Source organism: Carlito syrichta, unplaced genomic scaffold, assembly GCF_000164805.1.
Source record: "Carlito syrichta isolate Samal-C Ts95f unplaced genomic scaffold, Tarsius_syrichta-2.0.1 Scaffold126519, whole genome shotgun sequence".
In the NCBI taxonomy this organism is placed as follows: Eukaryota; Metazoa; Chordata; class Mammalia; order Primates; family Tarsiidae; genus Carlito; species Carlito syrichta.
In genome coordinates, this window is record NW_007070615.1 from 5821 (window position 1) to 22347 (window position 16527).

Sequence of the window (16527 nt, forward strand, 5' to 3'; positions counted from 1 at the left end):
GGCCGGGAGCGGCCGCTGCACTCCAGTCTGGGCGACGGGGTGAGACTCCAACTCAAAAAACAGAAAACAAAAAAAAAAAGAAATTGGGTGAGGGCTTTAAAACAGAGTATTGGTTTTCTGTTCTTTCTTAGGAAGAAAAGTAATGCAGATATTGATTGACCAATTCAAATGCTTGGAATACCTTTAAGCCATTGTTATGTTCACTTAAACATTTTTTTTGTAGGAATTTTGAACTTTGACCTCTTTTTTATCCTAAACATTTTTTTTTTTTTTTTTTTTGAGTTGGAGTTTCACTCCGTCGCCCAGACTTGGAGGGCAGCGGCTGCTCCCGGCCACCGCAGCCTCGACCTGCTGGGCTCCGGCGATCCTTCCGCCTCAGCCTTCCCAGTAGCTGGAACTACAGGCATGTACCACCACGCCTGGCTGATTTTTGATTTATTGTAGAGATGAGGTCTCGCCAAGTTGCCCAAGCGGGTCTCAAACCCGCGGGCTCAGGCTTTCCACTCACCTCAGCCTCCCAAAGGCGTGGGATTACAGGCTGAGCCACTGAGCCCGGCTCTAAATTTATTTTAAATCAATATCAAATGCTGAGGACCAGTAAACACCCGCCCATATTTTATTTTGAACAAATTTTGTCTACCATATAAATATTGTAACTTGATTGAGTTGATACTTGGTAGAGTTATTATATTGTTATAACTTGGTAGAGTTGTATTTGAGCTGAAGTTTCTGCCTTTTTTTTTGCGTTGGGGTATCACTGTTGCCCTTACTGGAGTGCAGTGGCAGATCACAGCTCACTGCGGCCTTGACCTGTGTTCAGGTCATCCTTTTGCCTCAGCTTCCTGAGTAGCTGGGACTACAGGTGTGCCACTCCTGGCGTCAAGAAATCTTCCCATCTCAGCCTCCCAAAGTGCTGGGATTACAGGCGTGAGCCACTGCACCCAGCCAGAACTTTTAAAAAATATTAATCTTCTTAATTATTTTTTTAAATTAGAAAACTTAACTTATTTAGAAAGTAAATTAGCGAGAGAAAGAGAGATTCACATCTCCAAGGTATAGAGTGGGGCCAAAGCTTAGGAAAACATGGCCACACCAGAGTTTAGTAAAGCAGTGGCCTAATTTTTTATATTTATATATTTTTGAGGTGGAGTCTCACTCTTGTCGCCCAGGCTAGAGTACAGCGGCACACATATGGCCACCGCAGCCTCCATCTGCTGGGCTCAGGTGATCCTTCTGCCTCAGCCTTTCAAGTAGATGAAACTATAGCAATGTGTCATTATGCCTGGGTAATTTTTCTTGATTTATTATAGAGATGATGTCTCCCCAAGTTGCCCAGGCTGATCTTGTACCTGTGAACTCAAGCAGTCCTCTCATCTTGGCCTCCCAAAGTGCTGGGATTATAGACGTGAGCCACCACGCCTGGCCAACCTAATTGTTTTTTGTAAAGTTGAGTGAGCCTTTAGTAGTAGACCCAGGAACTTGAGTTTTAGGGAGAAGCATATCCAGTGTTTCCTTGGGCTTCCTCTATCTACCTGGTGGCACTGTAGCATGCCATAAGATGTTTATAAACTAAAACCATTTGATAATCAATAATGGCAAGAAATCATTGAAAATCATCACCAAGCTAGAAAATACCAGTTAGAAATTCATCTTATTTTTATAACATCCTTAAATGACTAAATAGTGTTTTAAACCGATCAAAGTAAAAGGTTGTCTTACAGTTCTAAGTGGACATGTAAAATAGGGGCACATTAAAAATAATGTACATATACCATTTACTGGACAGGTTTACGTGTGAGCTCTGTATGTAAGGCATAGACTGGCATGTTAGCTACAGATATGTTGTAGAACTCTGATTGTGATTTGCTTTAAATATATGCCTGGCTACCCACCTTCAGAACTCCCATTTTAAATTTTCCATAGACTTTTCTCATTATATGCTGGGTATGGTGGTATGTGCCTGTAATCCCAGCACTTGGGAGGCCCAGCTGGGGAATCGTTTGAGGCCAGCCTGGGCAACATCCCTGTCTTTACAAAAAAATTAAAAAATTAGCTAGGTGGTATTACACACCTGTAGTCCTAGCTTCTCAGGAGACTGAGGCCAGAGGATCACCTGAGCTCAGGATTTCCAGGTTGCAGTGAACCGTGATTGTGCCAGCCTTGGTGACAGAGTGAGACTTTGTCTTAAAAAAAAATTTTTTTTTCCCTCATTGTAAAAGATATATTTACCTCTGGTTTTCCCAGCATCATATCTCATTTAAGTAGTTTGAAGAGATTGGGGTTAAGTCCTGCTACTTTTGGTATGACCCCCATAGTTGCTGCTTTAAAAAAATCTTAGAAATACTTAAGGCATAAAGGGACTAGACTCAATACCACATACCCACTGCCTGGCTTGAGTAGTAAATAGCACATAGTGTTCATGTTTCTGGGCATCTCGTCCTCATCCTAGTTCCTTCTTTACCAGCTGTGACAGTTATTCTGAACTTGGTAAATCCACTGTGTTTTTATAGACTTTTCCTATGTGTGTCTGTATCCCTGAAACAGTATAATATTGTTTTGTATGTTTCAAAACTTTAGAAGAGGTTAAACTGTCGATATATGTATAGTGAGCGTTTACTCATTTTAAATGCTGTGGAATATTTGATATAATGGAGTATGAAAGTAATATATTTTTCCTTGTAGGGAATATTAAAAATAAAGGAAAGTATGAAGACAATAAAAGTTTGTAGCCCAGCTATCCAGATACCACAATTAATATTTTGGGTTTTTTTTTTGCTTCCTCATTTCTTACGTACGTATGTATTTTTGTATCCTTTAATATAAAAGGGCCCTGGTTTAAGGATTACGTAAAATTGCAGAACAGCTACATAAAGACTATAATCCCATTTTAGTAGATTTTTAGTTGAAAAAGGAAATAAAATTTACGTTCCATTGCAGACTTACCTGGTGATCTTGCTACCTATGCCAAGGCTTGATGGTGTATTACTCAGTATGGAAACAGTGGATATGTGGCATCTGGGAAGAGTTAGGCTGCATAGTTTAATATATTTTTCAATTTATATGAGATTTTTCTAGTAAACATTTACCAAATAGGTGTGATGCTTTTGTCTCTTTAAGCATTAAGCACTATTTTGGTTTTAACTATTTTTTTTGGAAAATAAAGAAAAAGCAGTTTACGACAAATATGTCTGTGCTGATGAAGCCAGAAGACTGATCTGCTTATAATTGTGTCTTTTCTTGATGACTCGGTGTCACTGAGGAAAGCACTGACTCCTGAGCTGTTGCGACTGTGTCTGTCCTAAGTGCCTATGAACGCTGTGCTTTTCAGTTAGTCCTTGAGTAGCATGCTGTGCCGCTGCAGGGAAGGGACAGAGGAGCATGGTACACAACTCGAGACAAGTGCCACCACAGGCTACTGTTGACAAGCAAGAGCTCCACCAACGCATTGTTCACAGTAGAGAAGTCGGAAGCACCGAGGCTGGGCGAGGCCAGAGAAGGCCACCAACAGCACTGAATGTCTCTTCGTAGGATGCATGTGACCCACCTTCCCGATGGCTCCGCCTCCACCGCCACTCATGCTTCATAGTCCCATGTGTGTCAACTCTGTGTACCATAGGATTATTAATACTAACGGTGTGTGTGTTACATGTAAGCTGTATTCTAAGAATAAGTCTATGTAAATGATAGTATGTACGACATGTAACAGATATGTGAAAGCATTCAGCACTGTCACCATAGGCTATTGGGGGTTTGGATTGGAGAGTTGCTGACTGTGCCTGGAAATCCCCATGCTTCACCTGACTGTGACTTCTAATGGAGCACTAGTTTTACATATGTAGTTTATTTATTTATTGGAATCTCACTCTGTCATCCAGGCTGGAGTGCAAGTGGCACAATCACAGCAGATCCTGCGACCTCAGCCTCCTGAGTAGCTAGGACTATAGGCATGCACTACCATGCCCGGCTGGTTTTTTCTTTTCTTTTTTTCATGGAGGGCCTGTTCCCCGGGCTGATCTCAAACTCCTGGGCTCGACCAACCCTCCTGCCTTTGGCTCCCTGAAGTGCTGGGATTACAGTCATGAGCCACCATGCTTGGCCTACATTTGCGTTTTTACTTTTTTTTTTTAACATTTGTATTTGTATTTATTTACTTTTCTTTGCATTTGTATTTTTAAACATTAATATGCTTTAGTTTTTAGAGCAATTTTAGCTTTATAGAACATTTGAGTGGAAAGTATGGAAAGTTAACATGTGGTCCCCAACGTCAGTTTTTTTTAATTGACATCTTGCTTTAGTGTGGTAAATTGTTACAGTTGATGAACCAATATTAACTGAAGTCCCTGTCTACTTTAGAGTTCACCCTTTGTATAGTGAGTTATTGACAAATGTGTAATTATACGGAAAGGTCTCCTGTGGGCTCACCTTTCCGCCCTTCCTAGCCCCTGGCAACCACCAAGTTTGTGCTGTCTGTAGTTCTGCCTGTTCCAGAAGGTCAGGTGGTTGGGATTATACAATGTAGCCTTTTCAGATTGTTGTTTTTCACTCAGTAATATGTATTTAAGGTTCTTCCTTGACTTTTCAGGGCTCATTTCTTTTTAATGCCAAATAATATTCCACTTTGTGGATATACCACCATTTGTTTAGCCACTACCTACCAAGGGCCATCTTGGTCAGTTCCAAGTTTTAGCAATTATGAATAAAGCTGCTGTGAATATATGTGTGCTGGTTTTTTTATGTACATAAATTTTCAACATATCTGGGTAAATACAAGGAGTGGATCATATAGAAAGTATGGTTGATTTAGTGAGAGATTTCAAACAGCCTTCCAGAGTGACTGCCGCATGCATTTTTAGGTTGCTCATGCTTTTCTCAAAAGCATTACTCAGGTAAAAGAATGCTTGTCCTGTTATAGGATAATGCTCTTATACAGTTGGGATCTGTAGGGCTGGCTGTCCCACATCAATAAAACCAGCTGCTTGCTCTTGGCTACTGCTTGTCTGCTTCTGTGTACTTATCTTTTTTTTTCTTCCTTATTGTTCTTACTATCTTTATCTCACTTTACCACTTCTCCTGCTTTGACCTGAGGTATCAGAGGACTGCACTTGTTAGAATAATGTACAATTTAAAAGGCAAAGTAAAACCAAACAAACAGATCCTTCCTGGGGTCTCTTGGCTGGGTTATGGATGGTCACAATGGCAGCATTGAGCGAGAGGCTTTGAATCATGTTTCACTGTGTGCAGTGTGATCTTCAGAGAAGAGGGAGGCAATACCTTAGTTAAACCTTTCCTTTGTAATTTGTCAATAATAAGGAAACTATAAAATGTTCTAAAGCTATGATAGAAAAGTTGTTTTTTTTTTCCTTTTTGTTTTTGGAGTTGGAATCTCACTCTGTCGCCAGGGCTGGAGTGCAGTGGCATGCTCACGACCCCTGCAGCCTCGACCTGCTGGCTCCAGGGGATCCTTCCACCTCAGCCTTCCAAGTAGTTGGACCTACAGGTGTACACCGCCATGCCCGGCTAATTTTTTGATTTACTGTAGAGATGAGGTCTCACCAAGTTGCCCAGGATGGTCTGCAACCCATGGGCTCAGGCAATCCTCTTGCCTCTGCCTCCCAAAGTGCTGGAATTACAGGCGTGAGCCACTGCAACCCAGACCTTTTATAGGATTCTAATGTGATTTTTCTTTCTTACCTCTGTGCCTATAACTTAGATTGTATGCCATCCTAAATTTAATTTTAAGTAATTTAAGAAACAGTTTATTTTAACGTGTTAGCTCACAAAGTAAATATAAGGATTTTAATTTTTGGATGGATACAGTTCAAATTGAATGTCATTTTTTTGGACTTATTTTGGAGTGTTTTTGGGTAGGAATCATTTGTATCTTATTGTTATATTTGTTGTTTGTATTACAAAATATCTGGGTGCTATTTATCTTTGTCTTTTATTTTTTTTAGAGACAGGGTCTTGCTGTGTTGCCCAAGCTTGTCTTGAACTCCTGGCCTCAAGCGATCCTTTTTTCTTAGCATGCCAAAGCACTGGAATTACAGGCGTGAGCCACCACGCCCGGCCCTGTCTTTGGTTTACAATGTATTTTAGGTCCAGGCGCAGTGGCTCAAGCCTATAATTCCAGCATTTTGGGAGACTGAGGTGGGAAGATTGCCTGAGCCAATGGGTTCCAGACCAGCCTGGGCAACTTGGTGAGACTTTGTCTCTATAATAGATCAAAAAATAAGCTGGGCTTGGCAGTGCACGCCTGTAGTTCCGGCTACTTGGAAGGCAGAGGCGGAATTCCTGAGCCCAGCAGGTTGAGGCTGTGGTGGCCGGGAGCGTGCCACTGCACTCCAGCCTGGGTAACAGAATGAGACTGACTCAAAAACAAAAAACAAAACAAAATGTATTTCAGGCATTTGTGTTTTCTTTTCCAAGTAATTAAGGAAGTTCTAATTTCTTATTCATTCAACAAATGAATTTGAGTGATTTTTGTGACTTGAATAGTTCTAGGTGCTGGTGATAAAGCAACAACAACAAAATATCTTGACTTACGTTTGCTTTCTAGTAGTGTGAGACAAAAGATGAGCAAATAAACCAATATTATATCAGGTGATGATAAGTGTCATGGGAAAAATGATGTCACTTTGAGGGTGTCTCCATACTGTTCAGAAGATTAAGCCTCAAAAATACTGAGGTTGTAGATAGAAGAAACCTGGGCCAGATGTATAGTGAACTTTTTAATTTCTTTTTTGAGTCGAGATCTCACTTTGTCCCAGGCTAGAGTGCAGTGGCACAATCACAGCTATTGCAGTCTTGACTTGCTGGGCACAGGTGATCCACCTCAGCCTTTCAAGTTGTTAGAACCACAGGTGCGTACCACCATGGCAGGCTAATTTTTCTGATTTAATGTAGAGTCGGGGTCTGGCTGTGTTGCCCAGGCGGGTCTTGAGCCCTTGGGCTCAGGCAGTCCTCTCGCCTCTGCCTCCCGAGTGCTAGGATTATAGGCGTGAGCCACTGCTCCTGGCCTGTAGTGGACTTTCTGATTGTTGATTATTGACTCACATGTAATATGAATGGATTCCCCTATTGTCTACTGCCTTTCATAGCACTGCCAGTTTCAAAGTTGTGCTACTCATAGTGTAATTCCATTTATTGTTGCATAAAATAATCCCTCTGTAGTGCTTTACAGTTAAGAAAAATTTCACATTTCTTTTTTTTTTTTGAGTTAGAGTTTCACTCTGTCGCCCAGACTAGAGTGGCTGCTCATGGCCACCGCAGCCTCCACCCACTGGGCTCTGGTGATCCTTCCACCTCAGCCTTCTGAGTAGCCGGAATTACAGGCGCGTGCTACCATGCCTGGCTGATTTTTGATTTATTGTAGAGATGAGGTCTCGCTGCCCAGGTGGGTCTCGAACTCGCGGGCTCAGGCAATCTACTCACTTCAGCCTCCTAAAGGCGCGGGATTACAGGCTGAGCCACCGAGCCTGGCTATATTTCATTTTTTAAAGTGGTTGTAGCATAATAGTTAGGGTTGAATCATATGAAGCTACTGATGTTTGTTTGACTGTTTTTGACCTAGAAGAAACAATTTCATATTGTTCAGCCTGTGCTGTGCTATACCAACTTTGAAAAATAAAATGTGAAAATGTCGTAACTGTAGAGCGCAATACACAGTGCCAATATTTAAATTGTTTTTGCCACTTTCTATTTTCCATAGAACAATTACTTAACCTCATTGTATCTCATTTTATCACACAGTCTGCCTTGCATATCCTTGTTTTTTTTTCTTGTTAGTTTGGAAGTGATACACTTTTACTTTTAGTGGTACCCCTAGAAATAATAACATACATTCCTCACTTGTCAAAGTTGCAGATTCAACCAACTGGATTGAAAATGCTCGAGAAAAACATAATAATAATACAAACAATAAACCAATACATTATAGCAAGTAGCTATGTAGCATTTATACTGCATTAGGTATTGTAAGTAATCTAGAGGTGCTTTAAAGTATATAGGAGGGGCTGGTCACAGTGGCTCATGTCTGTAATCCCAGCGCTTTGAGAGGCGGAGGTGAGAGGATTGCCTGAGTCCAGGGGTTTGAGACTTGCCTGGGTGACTTGGCGAGACCTCGTCTCTACAATAAATAAAAAAATAGCCAGGCATGGTGGCAGGCACCTGTAGTTTCAGCTATGTGGAAGACTGAGGTGGAAGAATCCCCTGAGCTCAGCAGGTCGAGGCTGTGGTGGCTGTGAGTGTGCTACTGCACTCCAGCCTGGGTAACAGAGTGAGACTCCAACTCAAAAATAAATAAATAAAACTTGCCCATGGCAGGTTTTTCTGCCATGAATCTTCCTTTTTCCTTCTTCCCTTTTCCTTGCTAATAAACTTTGCTGTAAAACTTAAAAAATAAATAAATAAGCGAACAGATACATAAAGTATATAGGAGGATGTGCTTCAGCATATGCAAATACGCCATTTTATATGAAGGACTTGAGCATCCTTGGATTTTCATTATCCGAGGTCCTGGAACCAATCCCCCACTGAGCCCAGGGATGACTGTGTCAGTCAGGATGATAATCTTGCCTCAGTTGCAGGGAGTATGTGAGATTATGTAGTAAACGTGCATAGAAGGGAATCTAGCACATGGTAAGAGCTTGTTAAATGTCAACTATGACTCCACTTCCTACCCTAGGAGGCTGCCATTGCTGTTCTCAGTTTTGCAGATGGGGAAGCAGAAGCTCAAAGAGGTTGTATGAGTTTTCCCAAGCTGGCACCCCAAGCTGTGTTCTTGCCCCTCAGTTTCACAATGGATCCAAGGGGCGAGTGCAGGAAGAACCCAAGGAGTGTGTGTCAGGTGACACGCAGCTTGCTGTAGCACAGCTGACGCCTCATTGCTGGTATGGTCCACAGACCTCGTACTGGCTCACGCATGAGGAACAGCACGTGACTCATTTAACTCTCAGGAGTGCCTGTCTGTAAACGTGCGCAGTTTGTGGGAAATACGGTAGATGCTGGGGCTTGTGATTATTTGCTGTTGACTCTTCAGCATATACTTGGCTTCCAGTATTTGACCTGGCCCCATTTCGCATGTTGGTTTTTGTTTCCTCATTCCTAAATTTATATAAATCATTTGTACAGACTTTTTATACCTTTTAAAATTCAATTTTAAAATAAGTTTTTTATTTTGAGTTGGAGTCTCACTGTCTCCCAGACTGGAGTGCAGTGGCTGCTCCCGGCCACCGCAGCCTCAAGCCGCTGGGCTCTGGCAATCTTTCCGCCTCAGCCTTCCAAGTAGCTGGAACTACAGGCGCGGGCTACCACACCCGGCTAATTTTTGATTTATTGTAGAGATGAGGTCTCGCCAAGTTGCCCAGGCGGGTCTCAAACCCACGGGCTCAGGCAGTCCACTCACCTCAGCCTCCCAAGGTGAGGGATTATAGGCTGAGCCACCGAGGCTGGCTTAAAATAAGTTTTATAAACTGGCTTAATGAGTACATATATAACAATTGCCTAATTCTCCATTTCCTTCAAAAGGCAGCCCTTTGTCCCCCTACCTCTTCTTTTTAAAAGTTATTTTCTTCCCTTTTCAGCTTCTAAAAGTGAGGATGGGTGATAGGATGAACCGTTAAGTACAGGTGAAGAGTGTGAAGTCGGTCAATGCTGGGTCTCACGGAGACAGGAGCTTCTAGAGACCATGGTGGATGGCGCTGGTGCTGTGACTGAGAATCCCACGTTAGGCTCCTTGGTGTGTGGGATGCAGGTCACCAAGTGGCTGCTGTGTGTCCGCTAAGGCAGTGATGGCGGGTTGCAGGTGCACAGAGCAAGAGGTGTGTTAGAGGGACCAGGATAGGGGACTGCGGGGGCAGTTTGAGAAATCAGTTTTATAATGCAGATTCACAGACCCCGCTAAAGCCTAGGTTTTGTCTTGAAGGTGCATACATGATGGAAGGGGTAGCCGTTAAGGAGCCCAGCAGACAATGCGGACAGACTGTTCTCCAGCGCAAAGGGTGGGTCTTTAATGGAACAGAGGGACACTTGATTGGAAAGCCAGAGATGTGTGTGTGAGTTTTGGTTTTGACACCAATTAGAGATGTGACTTGGGGGTGACTCACTAGCTCCGGGTCTCAATCTGTAAAATGAGAAAATCATACTAGACAAGTCTCCACAGTCTTAGGCATTTTAGATTTGCCTCTGGTTAAAGGACTGCTTTGTGGGCAGTTGGATCTGACCAGTTATCAGGGTGAGTTCCAGAGTTTGGGAGGCCAGAGGGAACAGTGCCAGAGTTCCAGTCCCCCTTTGTCGGGTTACTGCAGTATATCCTAGCATAGCACATGGCCACGGGGAACTTAGAAGAGTCACTGCGAATCTCTTGCCTTGTCCCTATCCTTGCCAGCCCTAGCCCTCCTGTCCACAGACAACCTTTAAAAACCACCTCACTGTTAGTTTTTAGCGTGTCTTGTGGTTGCTTCTGTAAGGATAAATGGTATGTTTAGACTTCTGTTCCTTGATTTATTAACTTTAGACAAAATCTGTGGATTATTTTGATATGAAAAATAACAGTTTAACTCTCGTTTTCTCCATCTCTCATTCTTTGACATTTATATTATTTTGAGAAAGTATTTTATCTTTATAATTTTCTTTTATTTTTATTTTTAGAGACAGGGTCTTGCTCTGTCACATAGGCTGGAGTGCAGTGGTGGAACCATGGCTCATGGCAGCCTCAAACTCCTGGGCTCAAGCAGTCCTCCTGCCTCAGCCTTCAGAGGTGTTTTACAGGTGATTACAGGTGAGCCACTGCGCCCAGCCCTAATTAACTTTATTATTATTTTTTATTAAAAAATATATTGTGTATACCTAATCCTGAATTGTACCCCACATCTTAAAAGTTATAATAATAGGCCAGGTGCGGTGACTCAAATCTGTAATCCCAGCACTTTGGGAGGCTGAGGCGAGAGGATTGCCTGAGCCCGCGGGTTTGAGACCAGCCTGGGCAACATGGCGAGACCTCGTCTCTACAATAAATCAAAAAATTAACTGGGTGGGGTAGTGCGGACCTGTAGTTCTAGCTACTTGGAAGGCTAGGCGAAGGATTACCAAGATCCCAGCAGGTTGACGCTGGGGTGGCTGTGAGCGTGCCACTGCACTCCAGCCTGGGCGATGGAATGAGACTCCAACTCAAAAAATAATAATTTTTAAAAAGTGATTGCTTTTACCCCCCTTTATAATTTTAAATAATAAAACTTTTATTTTTGGATTCACCAACTTCCCATAGGGTCTCTTAACTTGCCATTTTGGAAAATGGGGTCCTTAGAAGCTAAGGAAGCCGGACTCAGTGGCTCACACCTGCCATCTCAGCATTTTGGGGAGGCTGAGATGAGAGGATTTCCTGAGCCTAATGTTTGAGACCAGCTCGGGCAACTTAGTGAGACCTCGTCTCTACAATAAATAAAAAAAATTCAGCCGTGGTAGTGCACACATGTAATTCAAGCTACTTGCAAAGGTGAGGCAGAAGGATCACCTGAGCCCAGCAGGTTGAGGTTATGGTGGCAGTGAGCATGCCACTGCACTCCTGCCTGGGCGATGGAGTGAGACTCTGACTCAAACAAACAAACAAAGAAACAAACAAACAAAAAACTAAGGAACTCTTTTGGTCTGTACTTGAAGACTTAGCTTAGTACTGATTCAACAGAGATTTATTGAATACCACGTTTATCTTAACAGTATTACTTACCATAGCCGAAATTTGGAAATAACCTAGTGACCGACTTTAGGGGATTAGTAAAGTAACTACTGTCCATTTTTTACAGGAAATACTCTACAAACATTTTCAAAATGATGCAAAAATGGAACATGGAAACTTTTATTCTCTATTAAGTCAAAGCATATATATATATATTTTTTTTGAGTTGGAATCTCACTCTGTTGCCCAGACTGGAGTGCAGTGGCCGCTCCCAGCCACCGGTGATCCTTCCGCCTCAGCCTTCCAAGTAGCTGGAACTACAGGCGCGTGCTACCACGCCTGCTAATTTTTTTGATTTATTGTAGAGATGAGGTCTCGCCTGCTCAGGCGGGTCTCGAACCCGCGGGCTCAGGCAATCCACTCACCTCAGCCTCCCAAAGCTGTGGGATTACAGGCTGAGCCACCGAGCCCAGCTCAAGTCAAAGTATATTTATAAAACATTATGTACAATATAAACTAAGGGGGAAAATGCTTCTCCACAAAGCTCTTAACTTGGTAATGTGGCTGTCTCAAGTGATGGTGATTTGTGTTTTCTTTTTTCACATCGGTTTTTTCTCCATTACCCCAAAAGAACATGTTTTACTTCTATGAGAATACATTTTTTTAAACTAAAGATACAAAATTAGAATTGCTTGTCATAGTTTTTTGTTTTTTTGGGTACTCATGCTACTGTAACCCAGGCGTTCCTGATAAGAACTCAGTAAGCCAGGTGCGGTGGCTCACCCCAGTAATCCCAGCACTATGGGATGTGTTGGTGAGAGGATTGTCTGAGCCCAGGGGTTCAGCCCTGGGCAACTTGGTGAGACATCGTCTGTACAATAAATAAAAAAATTAGCTGAGTGTGGTGGCACATGCCTGTAGTTCCAGCTACTTGGAAGGCTGAGGTGGAAGGATGCTGGAGCCCAGCAGGTCGGAGGCTGCGGTGGCCGGGAGCGTGCCTCTGTTCGTACTCCAACCTGGGTGATAGAGTGAGATTCCAACTCAAAAACAACAACAACAACAAACAAACAAACAAACAGAGAACTCAGTAGATATTTGTTGATGAGAGAATGATTGATTTGCAGCGATTCCTAGGTCCATGGAATGAATGCTTACCCTCCCATAAGTGTATCCAGAAGCAAACCCTTAGTTCAGTTATTTCAAGAGAAAAGCCATGCATTGAGCTGTCCTGCAGCAGCTAGGAGACAGCCTTGACTGGATGTTGGCTGTGTAATGATTGGTCCAACAAAACTGAGGCCGCGACTGGCAGCCAGGCGGCGGTGCTCTTTCTCAGAGTGCAGGGTCTGAATAAGAGTGTCCTTTGTGCTTTCGGAGACTGAGGGGTGGGACTTGTGGCTATTTGTTATTTCTCTTTAATGGAAATCGAGGCAGCCTCTAATCCTGCTATCACATGGCAACTGCTTATTTGGGTTTGGTAATTTGGGAGCAGCTGTGGACCAACAATTATTCCACAAAAGGAGCCCTGCCAGCTGCACTCGGACCAGTGACAAATGCTTGGGCATGCCAGATCTCCAGTCTGCTGTGTCTAAGCTGGGATGGTTTCAGCAGCTCACCTGCTTTTTACTGACATTCGTAACTGCTAGTAAGCCCCTCCATATTTGAGAATGCCCTCTCTAGTGCTTGTGATCGTTGTCACCAACATTCATCAGGCACACACTTCATTCTAGGTGCTGTGCCAGGCGCTGGGTTGTGAGCCGTGAGGTGCTATGCAGTGTGCATAGATGCTTTTCTCTTTGACCGGTGGGTCAGCATTAAGCTTTATTTTAGCAGACTAAATTGCAGTGGAGAAAGAATCTGGGGTGGAGGCAACTGAAAGTGGTGCTGGTTCATTCCCCAGATTGCCCTGAGACTGCATGTGGGTGTCCATGGATGCCCCTGCCACGCCATGTGCCTTTCTGAGCTGCGCCTGCAGTGGCCTTTCTTAGCCCGGACCCTGGCATACTTCTGATGAAGAGTGTTCTTTCCGTAGGACGCTGGCTTGTGTCCTTGCAGCTTTGCCTTCCCAGCACTCCCTCAGCCCTTAGCAAATATCATGAGGCGAGGATTTGTCTTTTAAAGGTTAAAAGCCTACTTACTGGACTTTATTAGTTCAGTCTTTGATATACACTTTTTTTAAAGCTACTATAACCCAGGGGCTTATAATACGTTTGACTAAAGAAACACAGCCTGGGAATTGGGCAGGCAGGGTCTTCTGCAGTAAGGACAAGAAAGCTTGACTTTTGATTGTGCACAAAAGTAAAGGCAGGCCCACTGGGGGCGGGGGGTAGGGGGAGAGACACTGGCCATCTTTTTTTCTATCTTTGTGGTGTTGAATTATCACAGGAACAGATTGGCCTGGATTATCGTAGGAACCCACTCTATTAGAAACTCCTTTCACAGTGAGATAAAATGGCCTGTGATTAAGTGGGTTTTTCATTAAATTTTTAAAAAAAATTTTAGAGTTGTGGGATCCATATGGGGATTTGCTAATTGTAGACTGTGTGTGGTGAGGTCTGGTCTTGGGTGAGCCCCTCTGCCCCTGGTAGTGGGCACGGTGCCCCGTGGGTGGTTGTGTGCCCTCATTCCCCGCCCCCACAAGAGGCAGGTCATTTCAAAACTTAGAAATGTAGCACTGCACTTAGGCATAGTAGCCAAAAGCTACATATGGCTTTTAAAATTAAAACTAATTAGAAATTTAATTCCTTTATCACAAGAGTCACATTTCATGTGGCCAGCGTGGTTGATGGCTACTGTTTTGACAATGCAAATTTAGAACACTTCCATCACTGCTGAAAGTGCTTTTAGACAGCACAAATCTGGAGCCTGTGAGAGAGTTGGCATATTTTGAAGAATTTGGTAGACTGGGTGCAGTGGCTCACGCCTATAATCCCAGCACTTTGGGAGGCTGCCAAGAGGATTGCCTGAATCCAGGAGTTCAAGACCAGCCTGGGCATTTTGGCCAGACCACGTCTTTACAATAAATAAAAAAATTAGCCCGGCGTGGTGGCACGTGCCTGTAGTCCCAGCTACTTGGAAGGCTGAGGCGGAAGAATCACCTGAGCCCAGCAGGTCGAGGCTGCGGTGGCTGTGAACGTGCCACTGCACTCCAGCCTGGGTGACAGAGTAAGAGTCTGACTAAAAAATGGAAAAATAAAGCATTCGGTGAAGTACAGTTACCTAATTATTATTTTTTTGGGGTGGATGTTTGTTCCAGTTGAATTTTAAGCAATCTGAAATCCCGTGCTGTCTTTGCATTTTTTCCTTTGGCTGTGGCACCCTCTAGTGTTGTAGCTTTGTTATAGCAATACCGTCTTGAAATAGTCTATTTGTGATTTAAGTCTGAGAACATTGACATATTTTGGAAAAGCCTGGGTATATGCATTTCTCTAGAGAGAAGGTCTAGCCTTCACCCATCTTCAAAAGGATCCATGATCCACAAAGAATCAAAACTACTCTATGATGGTGGTCTTTGTATGGCCAAAACTCCTAATGTGATCTGTGAGTATTATTTCTCCCAATATAAAAAAATCAAACTGTTAATCTGGCATTTCTGTGCTGTATCTATCTTGGTATGTGGAATAATCATAATAAGTTTACTTATGGCACTCTTTATATACCATGTGCCACTTACACGCTTACAAATAGTTGCTCATTTTGTCCTCTCCATAATTCTATGTAGTAGATGCTGTTCTTCTTCTTCATTTGACAGGTAATACAGTTCAGGCCTAGAAGTCCAATGAAGTCTGTCTAAGGTGCTAGTGAGTGGCAGAGCGGGGATCTGAATGCAGGACTCTGGCTCCAGAGACTGAACTCTGAACTAGCCTGCTGTGGAGTGAGGGTGAGTGTTTCAGCAGGTAGGAGGGAGAGCAAAGAGAAGACTTCCCAGATCCTTGCACACATCGAGGCCAGCTGCATAATAAGGAAAAATGGCAACTCTCCATCTGTCAGCCGTGCTGGAAGTGACAGCCAAGACCCACTGTGGGTTTTCAGTAGACAGACAACCCTGTGGAATTTGTCATGGGTGAGAGGAGTGGTTGGAGTCCAAACTGCCGCTGCGCCACGTTTCCTGTAGTCCAAGCACCTCATCTGTTCATGGGATAATATGACAAATCATTTTGTGTCTGTACATTACTTCCATAGGTACTTTCTGTAATGCTGTAATGTTGGTTTGGAGGCTTGTGTGGGACTCTTGGACTCAGCAGACACCTCTCTCAGAGCAGGTGAGCTGGGGACAGATGGAAGTGTGTGTTTGAATCTTCCACTTCCTTTCCGTCTGGTTCCCTGTCACTCCTAAATGCCCCATTTCTCTCCATGGGGCATTTTATACTCGATTTTTATTTACTTATTTTTTGAGTTGGAATCTCACTCTGTCGCCCAGACTGGAGTGCAGTGGCTGCTCCTGGCCACCACAGCCTCAACCTGCTGGGCTCCGGCAATCCTTCCGCCTCAGCCTTCTGAGTAGCTGGAACTACAGGTGCGCGCTACCATGCCCGACTAATTTTTTGATTTATTGTAGAGATGAGGTCTCGCCACATTGCTTGGGCGGGTCTCGAACCCGTGGGCTCAGGCAGACCATGCACCTCAACCTCCCAAGGCGTGAGATTACAGGCTGAGCCACCGAGCCCGGCCTTCATACTCTATAGTTTAGCTTCTTTTTAATGATTCATTAAGTTCGAGATTGTTGGTTGGCTGGATTAGTCAGCGTCTGTTAGTTTCAGATGCTCCACATTAGGAAGCATTCAACATGAGGGTATGAGAACAGAAAGCCCTAATGCTAGTCTTGTAAAAGTGGCTTGCTGGGCTCGGTGGCTCAGCCG

General features: G+C 43.5%; 1 protein-coding gene across 1 annotated transcript in view; it reads left to right on the forward strand.

Moving 5' to 3' along the window:
• Positions 1-10743: 10743 nt before the first annotated feature.
• NRF1 (nuclear respiratory factor 1) overlaps positions 10744-16527 on the forward strand; it is a 114255-nt gene continuing 108471 nt past the window's right edge. Inside the window, 2 exon segments of the mRNA XM_021707855.1 lie at positions 10744-10777; positions 15420-15548. The gene's annotated coding sequence lies outside the window, so the exon portion shown is untranslated.